General features: G+C 39.1%; 2 protein-coding genes across 10 annotated transcripts in view; one reads left to right on the top strand and one right to left on the bottom strand.

Annotated features, from left to right (window-relative positions):
• LOC308182036 (uncharacterized protein) overlaps positions 1-17,787 on the top strand; it is a 178,193-nt gene that overhangs the window by 28,027 nt on the left and 132,379 nt on the right. Inside the window, exons 3-4 of one of the 8 annotated variants that reach the window (XR_013941645.1) lie at positions 11,841-12,195; positions 15,452-16,450. The exons of 6 other annotated variants lie outside the window; for them this stretch is intronic. The gene's annotated coding sequence lies outside the window, so the exon portion shown is untranslated. Of the gene's footprint in view, positions 1-11,840; positions 12,196-15,451; positions 16,451-17,787 lie in introns of those variants that run through there. One more of the 8 variants, XR_013941644.1, reaches the window with a different exon arrangement.
• The window catches only part of COL8A1 (collagen type VIII alpha 1 chain), a 90,142-nt gene that overhangs the window by 35,657 nt on the left and 36,698 nt on the right, over positions 1-17,787 (bottom strand). The window lies entirely within an intron of this gene.

The raw sequence follows: 17,787 nt of genomic DNA, 5'->3' as shown, positions 1-17,787 counted from the left end.
GAGGGCGGGTGAAGGAGTGCCAGCTTGTACCAGTGGGTCCCAGTACAGCTGCAGTCACACCTGCCCTTTCTACCTCCAGCAGCAGCAGGATTTCCCTGGCTTTCTGCCCTGCTCCTATCCTAATTCCTGTTCCTCCAAACCAAGACTGACCCCTCGTTGGCAATCAAGAAGGTACAGAAAAATGTGTAGATGGTGATGGTGGAGAGAGCAGAAGTGAGGGGAGGGTGTCTGGGCTGCCTTCAGGAGGGGAAGGAAAGAAAAGAGGTGGTTCTAAGGAGAAAAGACAACTGTAGGAGAAGAGAAAGTGCCCTGGCCTCTCACATCCTCCCCACACAGTGTCCTCTTGGTCCTCAAAAAGCCCCCATAACATCCCAGACAGTCCCTACCTTTCCCCATCCCACACCACCACCACTGCCCCTGCCTTCCTCGCCTGCTCCAGGGACCCCCTTGGCCATTGCTGACAGGTTTTGCTGCACAGCGTGGCCAACAAAAGGCCAGATTCTGGCTCCTGATGATTTTTCTGAGAGGAACTCCTGGCTCCTTTGAGGTGTTGTTCTATATGTGCCCTTCCAATATTATTGTTTTCCTGCTCTTTGTGTCCTGAGACCAGTGACTGCATGTGCATTCTTCCACTTAACTTCTTTCAGACATGAAAACCTGTTATGGTGCAATGATTTTTTTTTTTTAACCCCCAAAATAAATCTCCTAGAAGGTTTCCTAATGATAAATTTCCTGTCTCCCCTGTGTCATTCAGTCACATGAAGATTCTGATACGTAGATTAGGACTACATGAAAATGTTCCAAGCTGAAAGCCACAGTGTTGGGGAACGTGAAGCAGCACAAGGCAGTCTTTTTAGCTTTGGAGACAATAAAGTCCAATAAGGCTTCCTGGAGAAGCAAGGTAGAGAGAAAACATGAAAGACAGTATAAGACAAATCATTCCTAAGAAGAAAATTAAGCATTAGATTTCCTGATTAGTACAGTTTCATTTCATTGCTCTGCTGTTAGGAACAGTTTAGTGCAAATCTTTAGCTGAAAGGAGAGGGGAGAATTTATTTTCTGTCTACAAGATCTTCAAATATAGGAGGTGGCATGCATTCTCCTCTCTTTCCCATTCCACTGGCTGCAGGTATTGGCCAGGTCTGGAAAACAGTATTTTGTGTTTTCTATTCAAGTACAGAAAAGCATCAGCAGAAAGGCAGAAAATAGCTGGATTTTCTATTTTAACAGAGAAACAGCATGACCCCTAGTTCAGTTAAGTAATCACATAAATATCAATTCTATTTTAAGCATATACTTGAGTCCCTCTGATTCAATATTCAGCCCAAATGCAAATGACTTTTGTGGAATGAGGTTTGCATTGAACTGGATCTACTTAGTAAAGTATTTCAATCTGGTCTCGGGGAGAAAAGAGGAATCTGGTCAATCACTGCAAATGCTTCTGTAGCAAAATTGCTGCTGTATTCATTGTTTGGGCTGTTTTCTACTGAATTTTTAATTTTTTTTTGTGATAGAACTACTGTGGAATAGAAGTCTGGGTCTGGAGCAAAGCTGCAGGAATGTGCACACATAATTATGTCTTTTGAAAGCAGCACGCTACATAGGATTTCCTAAACAGTACCAGAAAATGTTGACATCCTGGAACTGACATTTGCAATTTCAAATGCCAGCTTTCCAGGCAAAATTAGTGTCCTTGTAAATGTTTCAGTATCAAATTTGGGACTCGCTTTGGACAAGCCAGTCCACAAACTCTAAACATATATATATTTTTTGCCACTTATTATTTCCTTTTCCAGTGTTCCAAGGACTGACAGCTGGGATTTTTAAAGCTAGGAAGTAGTAAATAGAAACAGTGTGTTTTAAATTGTCTATTATGTTTAATTAGAATACATAGATGTTGCTTTTATTTATAATTCACAATTTCCTCCTGCCATTGCCCTTATTTTTTGTTTAAAGTACCTGTGATTCCCATCCTCCCTTATACAAAATACACAAATACTTTTACATAACCACAACTTTCCTCTAGACACGCACCAAAATATAGAGTAGAGGATATGAGAATTACTTATGACAGATGAGTCACATTAATATTTTGCTCTAAGCCATGAGAAAAATGAGACACAGGGGTAGGAATCAGTACAGATCAAAACCCTTAGCACATTATGATCCAAAACCACAACCATCTACTGAGGTGCAAAATGTTCTTTTTTCACATAAAATGTGAGAAAAACACAAAGAGTTTCATACTGCAAATGCTGGCGGCACACAATGTTGCAATTATTCTGAATATTTTGAGATGTTTGAATCAAAACCAAGACTTTAAGCAACACTGAGGTAAAAGTATTTTTATGTCTTTCCACCAAAAAAAAAATAATATTGTGTGTGTTTGCCACAATTGCTTCAGAAACAGTGTGCCAAATTTCTACCAGTGACTGATAATAAAAACAGAAAGGGGGAATGTCATGACATCCTCTGTCCTTACTCGCTTTTCTCATCCTAACTCCTGTTGGGTTTGTCTGTCTTCTGTGCTGCTGGAAAGATCTTGGATGTGCTTGGAAAAGGATCACTCTGATCGCCTCTTACTGCTACTTTCTTACCACAGTGCATGTGGCTAACTCATGCTGGGTATGGGGCACGTATTAGAGGCTGGTAGGTAGGATCGGTCCCATTGGGTACATCCTCAGTAATTACCACTTGCTATTAGACTTCAGAGGCAACGTTAACCAGTGCATCTGATGTGATCAGGTGATATTGCCTGAAATTCGGTCACAACTGGGGGAACCAAGTCTCCTGTTCCCTAAGACCTGAGTCAACACTTCCTCTGTTCCCTCTTTTTGGCCTGGTACCCCATGGAGAGCTCTGGTCAGCAAGGTGCTGGGGTTCTGCACAAGCTCTTAGCACCCAGTGGGGAAGGACCTGCTCCTTTTGGTGCAGGAGGAGGCAGGCAGCCCCCGCTGCCCAAACAGACCTCGAGACCTTCTCTCCAGGGTGCACAGCGGGTGCTCCAGGTGGGACCCAACAGAGGCTTTGGGCTGCCAAGCCCAGGCCAGTAAAATTTTGGCATGGGGGGGATTTAAGCATGCACATGGTGGCATGTATTCCCCTGGCCACAGTAACTTCAGTGTTTATGGGCTGGAAGCTCTGTGCAATTAATTACTCTGCAGGGCTGGAGCTGGGCTGTGTTTCTCATCACAAGAGTGACTGAGGTAGGTAAGTGTTAGCTCTGCTTCATGGCACTTGTTTGCTCTTCCAGCTACAAGTGGGGGCCCTGCTCCTGCCTGCTGCCCTCCAGATCTGTCCTTCCCCTGTGTGCTAACACAAGGAGCTGCTCACGGTGCATACCAGCGCGGGGCTGGGCTGCTTTTGTGCCACCTTCTCCTGCTGTGCAGGAGAGTTTAAACACGGAAACCGAACACACAGTTCATGGAAAATCAACACGAAAGATTAAGGATTAAAATTTAAGAACTAAATGGGTGGTCTTATCCAGACAATTTCCACAGACTGTACTGAAAGAAATACATGGCTAAATAATAAGGAACCAGCACAATGCTTTGAATATCTAGCTGTAAAAGTGTTACCTTAAGCCAATGAAAGCACAGTCTCAATTTTCTCCATTTTTAATTTGTCTAAGGAATTTTTCTACCTTCTTAATTAATGCACTCTTTCAGACTTGTTCTGCAGGTACAGGATGCATTTCTTATCATCCAGTATCAGTAACTATTCTTTGTGATTAAGCTTTTACAGGCTATTGGGCTGCGATTGCAACTTGCATGCAAATAGGTATAGATGTTGCACTTCATTTAGTCCATGAAAATTGAGTGATTTGGTTTATGCTTGCCAGGCAGGCTGTGAGCCACTTGCATTGAGGTAAATGTAGATACTGGGTTACAGCAGGTGACTTCTTTAGTGATACGGGGAATATCACAAGATGTGCTTTTGGTTAATAGTGGTTTGTAACTGTGATAAGTTTCCCAGGTTTTCAGCCAAAGCAATTCCTACAAAACCACCTCCCCAGAAGAGGAGCACGCTGAACTGCAATTACAGAGTAGGTTGAAAGTGCCAAGGAGATTATAGGGAGATATTATTGGTCCAGACTGAAATTTTGCCAGGCCTCCAGGACAGAATTAAGTATCACTGTGTTTTTCTCTCTGATATGTTTCTACACCATGAACTTGGACAGAATTTCAAATTTATGATGAAATCTAACCTCTGTTAAGACTACTGAATTTCTTTCTTGAAAATTTTCCTGATTCTAATACATGCTAAGATTTGCTACTGCCAGCCAAGACTAGCTATTTCTGGGAGAGGTACCTGTAAAAGGAAACGTTAGGTATAACGGGCATGGGATAATTTTAGGCAGGTTATTTACGCATGCCTTTAAAAAAAAAAAAAAAAGAAAAAAAAAAGAAAAGTAAACTTTCCAGTTTGTTATTGCTGCCAATCTCAACAAACCAATTCTTTATCTATTCTGGAATTTTTATCAGCTTAATCTCATGTTATAAAGAAAAGTGAAGTGAGATGCACATTTTTGATATAACGTAATAAAAAGTCAGAACACATAACTTGCTAGTATGCTGTGCAATGACCAGTGTGCTCTACTTACCACAGGAACAGGTCATTTACCTTGCCCTGGTTGGCACTAGCCAATTCTTGCTGCTTGGTTTGTTTCTTCGGTTGGACCACCTGAACCACACTATATCTTTTCATGTAATTTACCGTAAAAGGCTGAGCTGTAGCCATAAGGACTATGCTAACCTCTGAGTAATATACAATCGCCCTAAATATCATAAATATAATCATTATGAAATATCGGAACAGAGAAGAGCCTTGGCTGTCATCTGAGTACTGTGTATGAACAAAAACAAACAAGCAAGCAAGTAAATTCTGCCCTCCATTGCTGATACCCAAATAACTGAATATTGGACGCTGTCCATGTTTGATCTTTGGCAAAGGGGTAAGGCTTAAAGGAGATGAACTTTCCAAACAGTTTCTATGGTAGCGTTACAGAATCTCACATCACAAAGTAAAGGAAAAGCTTTTCTTTTCAGCTCTTTAGGGAGCTGAGTTGATAAAGTAACTAAACACGCATCTTATTTATTTTTGAGAGTTACTGAGTGGGGCTACTCATGGAAACTGGGTTACGTGCAAGATCAATTCCTTTGCTGAATCAGAGTCTTGAATTAAACTGATAGAAATACTCCCCATAGTTAACAGACAGCAAAATATCAATTACAGAAAAACATATTTTTATTTTGTTTGACATCATTCTTTCTCTAAGGTAAAATCAAACCAAATACTTCTCAAACAGATGTATATTTCCCACTCAGGTTAGGATGAGGAAATGACAAGGAACTATTATTGATCAAGTCTACTATTATTAATCAAAAAGTACATATATTAGTGTGTTTCATCAAAAAGTGAAATGCTTTTAAGCTTACAGAGGAAAAAGTACTGAGAGTATGTTCAAAATGCCACCCTTGTAAGTAAAATGCCTCTGTGGACTGCAAAGTACAACCTTCCCCTCATCCCCCTTGGGATTCATGCTGTTTGTTGTCCACTCCTTGTATGGCAAGATTTTAGGAGTTTCCCATTACAGGCAAGCAGGAGAATTCCTCTCCATGCTAATATTGTACAGAATAAACTCATGCCAGTGGATAATTTGGTCACCATTACAGTAGTACCTAAATATTCAGATGTTTATCTTCACAGTACCTTGTGAGGTAGAGAGGAGCCCCTGCTCCCATTTTGCTGCTAATTGAAGCACAGAGAGGCCAAATCCTCCGTCCAAGGTTGGTCCAGAGAAGTGTAAAAGATGTGGGACGTGAGAAGGAGGCATTCCTTGCCTGCATCAGCAGGTCAGCCTTCCTTTCTGCAGGATTATGAGGCCCCATCCAGGACCAGCAGCACAAACGCTGCTCGTGTTTGAGGAAACTATGACACATCCCATCTCTTGAACTGTGTTCCACTTGAGGCGTCCTGTCATCTCAGCCAGATCTCACGTCCTCTTGCCTCTCACCTCCCTAGCCCCAGAAAGCATGGTCTACACTTTTCCAAGCACAGAATTATTTGTATCTTCACAATGCCATTAGCTAATTAGAACTTATAGTACACACCATGTTTCTACAATGCCTTGGATTTCTCTTCCAAAATTTCATCATTTAATGTGTTTATAGAGATGGAGTTTATAGGTGAGGCTGTGCTAGAGTCCAAGCTGCACCACTATACAAATTCAAGGCGTTAAAGACACAGCAGTTACAAGGCGAAGTGTATGGCAAGACAGAAATGGTGCTCAGATCTGTCATGCATGAGTAATGAAATAAACATTTCAAATACCATATATTTAATATATAGTATGAATATATTTAACTAATACAATGGGCTGGTAAAAATGAGGACATTAACTTATGACTCTAAAAGAAGTATTTAAGAATTTCCACAAATATTTATATAAGAAGAGACAGGACAAGCACTGCAAAATACAATAAGAACTTTGACTTAGCTGAACTCCTACAGACAGTGTAGGAACAGAAAGAACATGTGGATGGAAACATAACTAAGATTCTGGAAACAAGACAGCTCTAAAAAGCAGCAGGAGTCCAGGCGTTAATGGATTCCTGAGACCATTCTATAGAGAATAGGAAGATGTACTAATGCTAATTCTAAGGAAAAATATCTCTTCTGATTTGAGTGGAAAGATTTTGGTAATAAGAATGTTTCTAATCATAATCCTAATGCTTCTGAAATTACGAAGGAGTGTCGAAAGTTTAGATCCTGAATAAAGATGGATTGTAAGATGCAGGCAATGGCCTGACCAGCAGACTGGAAATAATCTTCTCAAGTATTAATCGGATGTATAACTTGATTAATTAAGAACCAGTTCATAATAATGTTAGATCATTTATCTCATTTTAAAGTTTCATAAATGTAGAATGGAGTCTAATGTCAGCCTTTTCTGGAGGTGGCAAGAAGGATTTTGATGGAGTGGGATGGGCTGGTACACCCAAACTGTCCCCTGTACTGATGGTACCCAAATGTGGTGATAGAACTTCTCTGCTCAGGAGTTTGCACTGTAGTCAGCAGTAAAAACAAATTTGCTTGCGTGTGGGAGAACAACAGTTAACACTTCTTTCTTTTATCCCTGGTATTTTAATCTGAATTAATTTGAAATTGTATGTTATGTCAATTATAAAACTATTTTCTGGGTAGGTTCTGCCTTTCTTCAAGATGAGCTCGGAGTGATACCACAGTAAAAGTGATCTATACCTTTATTACTTCCAGGATGGACCTACCATCACCTGTAAATAATTTACTTGGTATGCGTAGTAGAAAATAATTTAGATGTTACGTGTTGTAGAAAATAACTCTGTCCTCTTTTTCTGTGGCTAAAACTATTGAAAATTTAACAGGCAAATACCTTCTCTGGTATCCAAGTCACAGGGAGGTAGGCAATTCCTAGGGACTTAACTATTATTATTTATTTTGTACGGAATGACCCCCAATACCATGTTCGGAAGTGGTAGTCTAAACCTATGTGGGAGCACAGAATTAAAAAGAATCTTTGGCTTTTGGAAACTGGAAAAATACCAGCCCTTTTTCCCTCAAAAACTGATGAACGCAAATGAAAATATAAAACAGCTTATCTTCCACAGCAGCTCGTTAATGCCTTTACTTTCTTAGCCAATAACAGTACAAGGTTGACTGGGATAAGTTTTGTCTGGCAAATATTAAAAAGATATTTCAAATTTTAGCAGGATAGCTGGCTGCTTGAGTAGATACTTGAGAGTTTAAAACATTTGGTTATGATAACAGTAAAACAAAAGATATAGTTATTTTAATTTAAAACCTGACTTGAATAGGATGAGGTCTGGTGAGGTAAGATGGGTCAGATTGCAAATTTGACTGATGGATATAACTGTTAGAGATCAAAGCTAGTATCAGAATCCCACATCTATTAACATCCTATTTTTATATCGCTATTCCCAGGTGATCTTTTAGTTGGGAAAGAAGCGTAAAATTTCTGAATATAGTGAGATGAGTCTGACAAAGGATGAGGAGAATTAGATATACTTTGACTCCCAAAAATGACAAGAGAAATTGAATCTTTTCCTATTCTAAAATGAGCATTTATTTGGAGAAAGATAGAAAGACAACTCTGTGGGTTGCTTTTCCCAAAGATGAAACCTGCATTACTTAGATATATGAATTCTTGCACGGGTCACCAGTTCAGTGAGCACAAATTTCACTAGCAGAAGATGTGAAACGGGATTTTAAGAATCCATATATCACCTATATGGTAGATCTTATTCTGAGACTGAAAAAAGAAAGATAGGAGTAAATTGGGCAGAACTTGTAGAGATATGTAGTCAGCTAATCTTAGGCAGCTTAAAAACACATGAAAAATAGTCATTAGATGAAGGATCCACTTTCCACGGACATTGTATCAGCCAGTGGGCAAGCCTTTTAACAGCTCTGTGCTAATGTTTTTCTATCTGCAACATGATGGTATTAACATTTATCTACCTCGTAGCAGAAGCTGGAAAAACTTAATTAACATGTGTAGTTATTTAAAGTTCTAGGGTTGAAAGCTGCACTAGAAGTCCAAAAAAAATTTAGCATTATTATTTCTATACCCAGATGATTTGCTCACATTTTCAACACGCCAGCCTAGAAACGTACTAGAAGCAACACAGCATTGGACAGTTCACCAAGTTAGAAGCTCGATGATATAAACAATAGTTCTAATTGGCAGGGTGCTTTGGAAGATCTACCCATGTTAAGGTTTTTTTTGCAAGTCTTGGGCCATGTAAACTCCAAATAAGCTTTGATTTATGAGTCTGTTAGCTCCAAAGCCACTACGGGACAGAGAGTGAGAGCCTGCAGTGGAGCTGGGAACTCATTCCAGCAGTGTGCAATCTCATTTGAGCACAACCTCCACCTTGAACTGAAAGGTCAGTGTGAGCCAGCAGAAAACACATTTTTAATATATTGGATAATAAGGAAAATGATATTTGGAACTGCCAGCAAAGACACCTGCTGACAGTTGGCGTTAAGGCAATGGCACCTTCTGGACAAACAGAGGGGTGAAATCCAGTCTTTGCTGAAGTCGAGAGAAGTTTTACCATTGACTTCAAACAGGCCAGAAATTCCCCTACAATGATTAATGATTTATGCGTGTATCTATGAGGTCTTGCATAGTTTATGAAAATTTTATATTCAGGCAGCTCTCCATAATGTCGAATAACTGGAATGCTGAGGTACCAAAGGAATATAATTGACATAGTAAATAACCTAGTAGAAAAAATTAGATTGATCATAGCTTGAGCTAAAAATTGATTGTTTCCAGAGTTAAGTGTCATCCCACACAGAAGTCATACAACAGACCATTCAATGGCATTGGTGGCTGGTGAAAAGCACTTTTCAGTGCTTAGCTGGTTTATAATATCTAGTGGTAGGACACTGTCCAAAATCTGGGGAGGAGAAAGGATTCCTGCGCATTCACTGTACACAGTAAATAATTTGCCTGACTCTTCTTTAAAGTCATGCAAATCAAAGGGCTTCAACAGAGATCAGTAATAATTTATCCAAAGCAAGCTCTGAGGAGATCCAGCTCTGTTTTTTGTTTATGCATTTTACCCAGTTTCACTTTCTTCCTCTGTGTTTTTGTATTATCAGTCTTTTGTAAGCATCTACTTTTTTTTTCTTCTTTTAAATTTTATCAACAAGTTAAAGCTTTTAATCACCTGCCAATCAAATTTTTGCAGCTGAGTCTGCTAAAGCATCCCTGCTTATTCTCTAAGTGGAGAAAATTTGCATGCAGGTTTTTGAGCACACTGAGAGAATGTTTCTGTTGAAGTATTTTTTTCCAGTAAAATCCCAGGGTACTTGGAGAGGCTGGTCTGACAGATGAACTTTCACTAGTTTAAAAAATTCAGACTGGTGGTGTGCTTCCAGAGCATATATCACTGGTTCCACAGACAGACACAAGTGAGGCATTTATGCAAAGCCTGGACAAGAGCCTGACACCTTGTTTCAGACCATTCACACCGAGCCATTTACCCGCAGCATTAGGCAGCTAATCCGCTGTAACACTATGAACCATGGACAAGAAAACCAACAAGAAGGCATTACTGAACTGTTCCTACCACTGCTGCCTGCAGAAGACCCTCTGTTTGCTTTGGCGTGGTGTAACTTACACCCTGGCAAAACGTAATTGTCTTCCCTCAAGAATACCAGGCTGAAAGGTTCAGGTGGTAGTCATGCAACTCCTTGCATGTAGACCTCATGTGGTTAGGACCATGTAGGTATAAGCAGGCCTTGGATATTCAGGGACACTTATGATAGCTGCTCAGTCCTTATATATAACTGCAGTTTGGTGATTTCCAGTGATAGTTTTCAGGTATTTTATTCAAGGAGGTTGTGCATCAAGTGATCTTTGTCATACTGATCATGCTCCTTAGGATTTTTATTTACTGTTTTTTGTGCACTAATCAGTGCTTGCTCTGGATTAGATCCCTAGAAACTGCACTTCAAACAGTAGCACAAGGGAGACCTTCTCCTGACCTGCGGCCTTTGCTGCTGTGATTCCTCAGGATATGCAGGAGCTGCTGTCCCATCACAGTGAATGTGTGGCACAAGAATACAGCCTTCCAGCTTCAGACAATGGTGAAAAAAGGTTGTGGGCAATCTGCTTGTGCCTAGGAAAACATAGTGTGCTGTTTTGCAGCCCACATAAAGGGACAGAAGGGCCCTGTAGCTTCTGCACTCCTTCCCTAATGTCTGTGTGTGTGTGTGTGTGTGTGGTTTTAAAAGGTGATGGTGTTGTAAAGGCAAAGTGTAACTATCATCAGGTGTCACTTTGCGACAGGCATTACGTTACACGTACAGGTAGCACGGTTCCACCTGCTCGTATCTGATGCAATCATGTCACATGTCGTAATATCTTTTAAGTTTCAATAAATACACTGTTTAATTTTTTCCTTCTTTATAGTATTTGCTTCCTAAATCTACCTCTAGATCCTGTAATACTCTTAACATATCTGCAAATCTACTACAGTAGCTACTTTATTTAAATAACAAGACTTCCCCTTTACTAAGGAATTAAGCAACCTTTGTTGGCAGTAGTCTGGTAGGGTGCTTAATTCTGAAAAGGTTGTGCAAAACCCAGGCTAAACTATTGAAAGAATGTTTCAAAAAAAAAATAAAAATCAGAACTGAAGGTTTACTCTGTTGCAGAGCAAATAAACTTGCACCAGCTCTTCAAAGCAGACCTCTTTGTTAATAGCTCTGAGGTAGCTGTTGCTTTCTCAGCAGAAATGGCTGTGATTCAGTTTGAAATAGTTCTCTGGATTCTTTTCACCACATAAAATTGTATCAGTAGAAAATACTGTGCTCTTCGTGAGCAAGAAAGCATTCTGTGGTATTCTAAGTCTCTCTTTACAGCAGAAGGTTATCTGTATTACTTACACTGTATTTTCATTGCACATATTGGGACTTGCATTGAACTGCAGCCTACTGAGTTGAAAACCTTTGGTAAACAGGGCTTCTAGAAGAGACAAACCAGACAACTCTTAAGAAGCTATTGAGAAAATCTGTTGATTTTCTCATGCTATGATAATTATTGGGTTTAGAGCTTCTAGCATCTACTGCTAGTCTTCTGAGATATTTGAACTGACATGCTTTGGCATTAGTTCTTGGTACCAATGATACTGCACTTTTTTCAAAAACATCTTCGAGAAACTTGGTCAGGAGACTCAAAGGGTGTGCACACTGTATTTGCAAGCATGCAAGATATCCGTCCTGTAGGGTAATTTGATGTGGTCTGTTCTTCCATCTGTCTCCAGCATCTGGTTATGTTGCAACAAAAAGTCGTCAGTCGGACTGCCAAGGAAAAGGGCACTGTGGTTGCTGTGTAGTAAAAGCAGGAACACATTTAGCGTTCTGTGGCCTATGCAATGGAAGTGAAGATATATCCAGAAGGATGGTAAGAATAAAGGATGAATAAGGATACTTAATAAGTTAAAAAATTATCATAGAAGCTGGAGGACACAGTTGGTGAAAAAGCAATGTAGAGAAGAGTGCTGCAAAAAACATCTGCATCCACCTGAGAGAAAAAGAAAAGAAAGGGACAGAGTAACGGAGCAAGAAGACAAAACTTGGACTCTCTCAAGGAAAAGACAGGAAGTCTCACATCCAAAGGTAAGAAGAGCATCCTTCTCAAAAAGTATTAGAAAATGACATGGGGAGATTATCCCTATCAGGCGTAGTTATCTGCCTGGTGTTTTGCATTTCTGTCCTGTACTCATGGATGCTGTCACTTCTCTCAGCCTGAGCAATTCTTTGATTATTGATTTGTCTCAGCGACTCTCATGAAAGAACTTGAGGATGCATACAAACCCGTGTGAGCAAGAGGCACGAGATCAGGCCTGAAAAACCATGAGCCAGTAGCACTGAAACAAAGCTGGGTAAAGGTGGAAATAACCACTGGAAGGAATACTAGCAGTATGACATGGGAGCATGCTGAAAAACCACAGCTGGAGAAAATGAAATGATGTCCCTATTCTCAACAAAATGAAGTTCTTCTCACAGTCAGTTTTGTGCTAATACTGTTTAGTGCTCAAGACCCAGTAGCTTACAGCCACAAGACTTTCTAGAGAAAGTTTGACTAATTTTTGTTATTACCAGGAAAACAGGAAAGCAATGGAAAACAGAAAGAAGCATTTCCCTGAAGTTTCCCAGCAAGTCACTGGTAGTGCCAGGCTTTCGGTCTCATGGCCTGTTATTGCTCAGCTCTGTGCGGAGGCAAATGTCTCTTTGCTCGGAGATGCTAGCAGCCCAACGTCATTCCCACTCAGTGCAAAAAATCCAGTTCATATCAATTCATATTTAATGTAGTAACTTGGCCTAGCTCACAACAAGACACTTAAGTAAAATTGGTGTTTTTGGTGCTGTTCAAATCTGTACTAAAAAGATGAATCAAACCTTATGTTCAATATAAAGTGTGGGTAAACAATTGCATATATGTATATATATCAGTTTACCAACATTTATAAGAGGCTATATATTGATAACTAATATTAAGTAATTCTATATATACTACCAAGTATAGTTAATGTTGACGTTGCAGTAATTTAGAATAGTTATTCCGTGCTTAGCTTCCCATGAATTTATTTTAAGTGAGAAGAAAATTCTTAAACCTTAGTTCAGTTTCTCAATCCTTTCCAAAAAATGAAGGCCTCCCTTTGAAGAACCAGTGGTGTCAGATACTAGGAACTGAAGCCATGCACCCTTGGTTTAAAATTGTTAATGTCTATCTCATCTGCTCTCTCCTATCATCTTCAATTTGTCAACAGTATGTAGTAATATGTTTGATTCATTAGAGGTGGAAAAAGGATGGTGAAAGCAAGTAAATATGCCAGATATCAGTCACTTAAACCCCACAAGTATTAAGTCACCTCAATTTGTTTGTCTGGTAAAAACTGGCCTCTTGTTGGGTGAACTGAGGCCAGCTTGATTCACCACCAAAATGTGAGCCTGGAACTGACATTGAATTTGCAGATGTGCATAAGAGAAACCCCTTGAGTTTTAAAATAATTGACTTTAGGGGGAGGCAGGAAGAATTTAAACAGCATTGTTAAGCAGACCGAAGTTAATCAGTTACTGTCTTTGCTACTGAAACCAGTCGTAGTTTGACATCATGTTCATTTTCTAATTATTTTGTGTAAAGATTAAATTATTATTTTTAATTCACTTAGAATACACAAATCTGGGACGTTTCTGAACAACCTTCTTGCTTATAAACAACAAAAGGAAGTGATATCATACATGAGATTAATAGCTGAGGAGTGAAGTTTTTGGGTGTGCAAAAATTTTAATTTTAGAGCTTTCAGGGGAAAATGAAGTATAAACTCTGAAAGAAAAACAGCAATATTTGGAATGAAAGATGCTGAAAATATCAAGCATATATTGAAAACACCACACACGTAAGTATGTGGTGTGCCTGTAGAAAGGGCTCTGTAATTATAAATTCAGTCTTTCAGGCTTTTGGAAGTGATCTTAAAAACAATGCTGTAGATTAAAAAAAAAAAAAAAGAGGACAATGTCTCTCTTGTCTCTCTGTTTATGCAGGCTGTCATCCAAAGCTGTCAAAGAATCAAGCCCTCTTAGCAGAGCTCTTCCAGGTGTTTTTTGTCTAGTGGAAGTTTACATACAGGCTGATTCAGAGGTGCAATGTCTACAATTGAATTACCAATGGTTGAATTAATTTACGCTTCTGTTCTCTGGTATTCAGTTGAGTCACAGAGAATCTTTTGGGTCATTTAGATCCACGTCTGCCCGCCCTTTTAATGGGAGTGATGTACTTTACATGTCAACACAGACTAACTTATCTGGCTCATGTTTTCTCTCTTGGAATGCAAAACTTAAAATAGATGCCATTTAATACTTGGCTTTCATGTAAAGACCAGTCTGCTGATGCCTGATGGAAACATTTTTAAACACTCCATTTAGAGATAATTTTGCTCATATGTTATTGATTTCTTCTATTCCTCTTCCTCCAGCTTAAATCAACAGAAAAAAAAAAAAAAGAGAAGGATTTTGTATGATTATGATTTCAGCATTTTATTAGTGATCCTAGAGTGCTGTAACTTCCAAAGCAATCGATACTGATGATGCTGTCACAAACAGAAAATTACAACCTGGTTTGTAGAAGCAGTGAACATTTATGTCTCATCTCCCTTACCTTTTTTTTTTTTTTTAACACTAACTCCAGTATTATATCTGATAGAAATGATGACAACTTTTGCCTAAGTTTTGAAAACAGCCTAATGCTCAATTTGAGACATTTTGAAGCGATCTTATTCTCAGAACTCGATAGTCAGCACTTGGTGAAAGGCTGGCCTTGCTGCATGGTCTCCATTTGGGCACTTGGGAAGCCAAATATTCAAAATCACTGCCTCCTTTGAAAATATATATTCCAGTCACTTGATATGTGGGAAACTTGAAGCAGTTAAAGCAATGTGCCCACAAGCTGTGAAGACTGATTGCAAGAACAAAAAATGGAAATCTGTTTTATTAATTATCACTGATTGTTCAAATGAAAAATAAGTTGCAACTGAAAAAAAGATTATTAAAGACCTCTGTAAACATAAGCCTGTGTTTAACTACTGCAAACATTTTTTTTTTATTGCTGTTGTCAAGATTGTGGCAAATGGTCATGAATTATGGAGACTAGACAGCAGAAAAATACCAACTTAAGTTAAAAAAACGGTGAAAGCTGTGATGGGTAAAGGGAAATCTCTGCTTTTGCCAGAATGCCTAAAAAAATTAGAAGGGAAGAACCATTTGCTACAGAAGAGAAAGAAAAGGGTCAAATTTCAAGTAAGTAGGGTACATTTAAAGCATCTGGGCCTTTTCTAACAACTCTTCTAAAAATGTCCTGTTTCATTATTTACAGTGCTGCCTATCATGTTGGGAAAAAGGCAATGCATTATTTGAGCCCTGAGGTATGTTGTAAAGGACTTCGGATGTTTTAAGCCATGTGTTGGGCAAAAGAAAACTCATGATATTTAAGCAATAACACACAGAAATGAGAAACATCTGCTATGGGTGTATTTGCATTTATCAGTCATCTGGTGGCCTCCTCTCAGCAACCTCAAGCTAATGTTGACTTGGTATCACATCCTTTAATCAAAATGCTCCTTTTGTGTGCATCTCAAACAGTACCGTTCTTCAGCCCACACAATGACTGCTTGTTTGCTTCATGTTTATGAACTCCCTCAACAAGATCCCTAGAGCTTAAGCAAGAAGCTTTGGCCAACATTTTCCAAATGTCAGTGCTTAAAGCTTGGCATCTAATAAGCAACCTTCTTTTCAGAATCTGTGAGCATCAGAAATTTTCTAGGGACTTGAGAAAGTATTGCTGCTCAGCATTTTGTGGCCATGTATGGATTAAACACCTTAGTTTAGACACTCAGTATTTATGTGCTAGGGTTAGGGACTAGATGTTACACCAAGCTACAGAGTTTCTATTACATGCATGCAAGTAAGCTGAATGTTTAAGATATGTTCATCATAGAATCCTAGAGTAATTATGGTTGGAAAAGACCTCCAAGATCATCTGGTCCAACCGTCCCCCTACCACCAATGTCACTCACTAGACCACATCCCTAAGCACCACATCCAACCTTTCCTTAAACACCCCCAGGGACGGCGACTCCACCACCTCCCTGGGCAACCCGTCCCAATGCTTGACTGCTCTTTCTGAGAAGAAATGTCTCCTCATTTCCAACCTAAACCTCCCCTGGCACAACTTGATTTACTGTGATGACATGAATAGTAATACTTTATGAATGGTAATGCTTATGTGTGGATAAAGCTAGTTTGTCTTGCAGGTATTTTTCATTCTGACTGGCTTCAGAGGAGACTGTAGATTGTAAGCAAATCACTAATACCTGTAAGTACTGGGATCAGCTCTTCCCCAACCAAACAGCACCTGAAGTAGAATGTACAGGGGCCAGTTTTTATAAGGTCAGGTCTGGATTAACTATTACATGGAATGGCATTGAGCAACAAACTTTGCTCTTGAGTTATTATGGGAGAAGCAATGCTTGATGGAAGGGAAGGCTTGACTTCAGGTTTCATGTCTGAAGCCATCAGAGAGGTTCATGACTTTTCAGTATGAAAAAATTGAATTCATAGGAGTGTGACTAGCTTCCAGGATTCAAGCACATCATTAGCATAGGAGTGTAGGGATGGGAATATGTAGCACTAACATCTTACTCCATTCAAATTCCAAAGTTTGCCTTTGAAAAAAAGCACTTGAAAAACACTCAAAATTGTTCTTGATAGTGAACGTAATAACAAAAGAAGCCACAAAAAACAAAGATGCAGGAAGAAACTTGCACATCCTAAAAATCTCAACAAGGTATTGTGGTGATACAAAACACTTGCTAACTCCTTCCCTGCAAACCTAAGCCTTTGCAATGAGGTGCACCTGGTCTCACTTTGCCTTTTCCTCAGCTCTTTTTCTATGGTTGATTATTGCCATCTCTCTGTCGTTACAAATGATTCAGAAGCTGAAAGTAGAAGGATTTTTTGTTTTATTTTTATTTTTTGTGTGTGCTTGCGTTTGTATGTAAGTGTATGTTTTTATCTAGGAGATGTGGTCGCTTGCTGCTTTCTTTGGTTTCTGAGACTTTATAATGTAGCATACATATTTGTCATTGCGGAAGAAGTCAAATTGCGTACTTTTCTATTTCCAAATGAAAACGGTAAAAATCATATAGTCTCTTGAGGACATCTAGCTCTTAATGAAAAATACCATGTAACTAAAGAGCTGGCAAGACTGTAGCAAGGTTTTTTTTCTCTCCCATTATGTTTTTTTTTGTTGTTGTTGTTGTGGCTTTCTCATCATTATTGGTATAGCCAAGGAGATACAACCCTAGAGGGACCATTTTGGAGCTGGCTGCAGTTTTGCTATACCTCCTTCTTCCAACTGGTGTTTTTGATTCTTGCTATTCTTTTTATACTTCTTTTTTTTTCTTTTCCCAGTGCTCTCAAGGAGACATTGAATAAAAGTTTCTGAAGCAGAAGGAATACTGAGGCTTTTGAAGTTGGCTTGTATTGTTGTTAAAATGTAATTGTTTAGCAGGGAGAAGTAATAATGAGTTATAAAGTTTCATGCTGATAACATTTTCTTCAATACCGCAACTTGGAAGAAAAATAAATGCTCTCTGAGGAAAGATTTTTCTTCTAATACTTGGACATGTATACCGTATCTCTGTGCCTATG

Source organism: Anser brachyrhynchus (genome assembly GCF_964034855.1).
Source record: "Anser brachyrhynchus genome assembly, chromosome: 1".
NCBI lineage: Eukaryota > Metazoa > Chordata > Aves > Anseriformes > Anatidae > Anser > Anser brachyrhynchus.
Note: the sequence above shows the minus strand (reverse complement) of the source record. Positions and strands in the feature narration are given on the sequence as shown.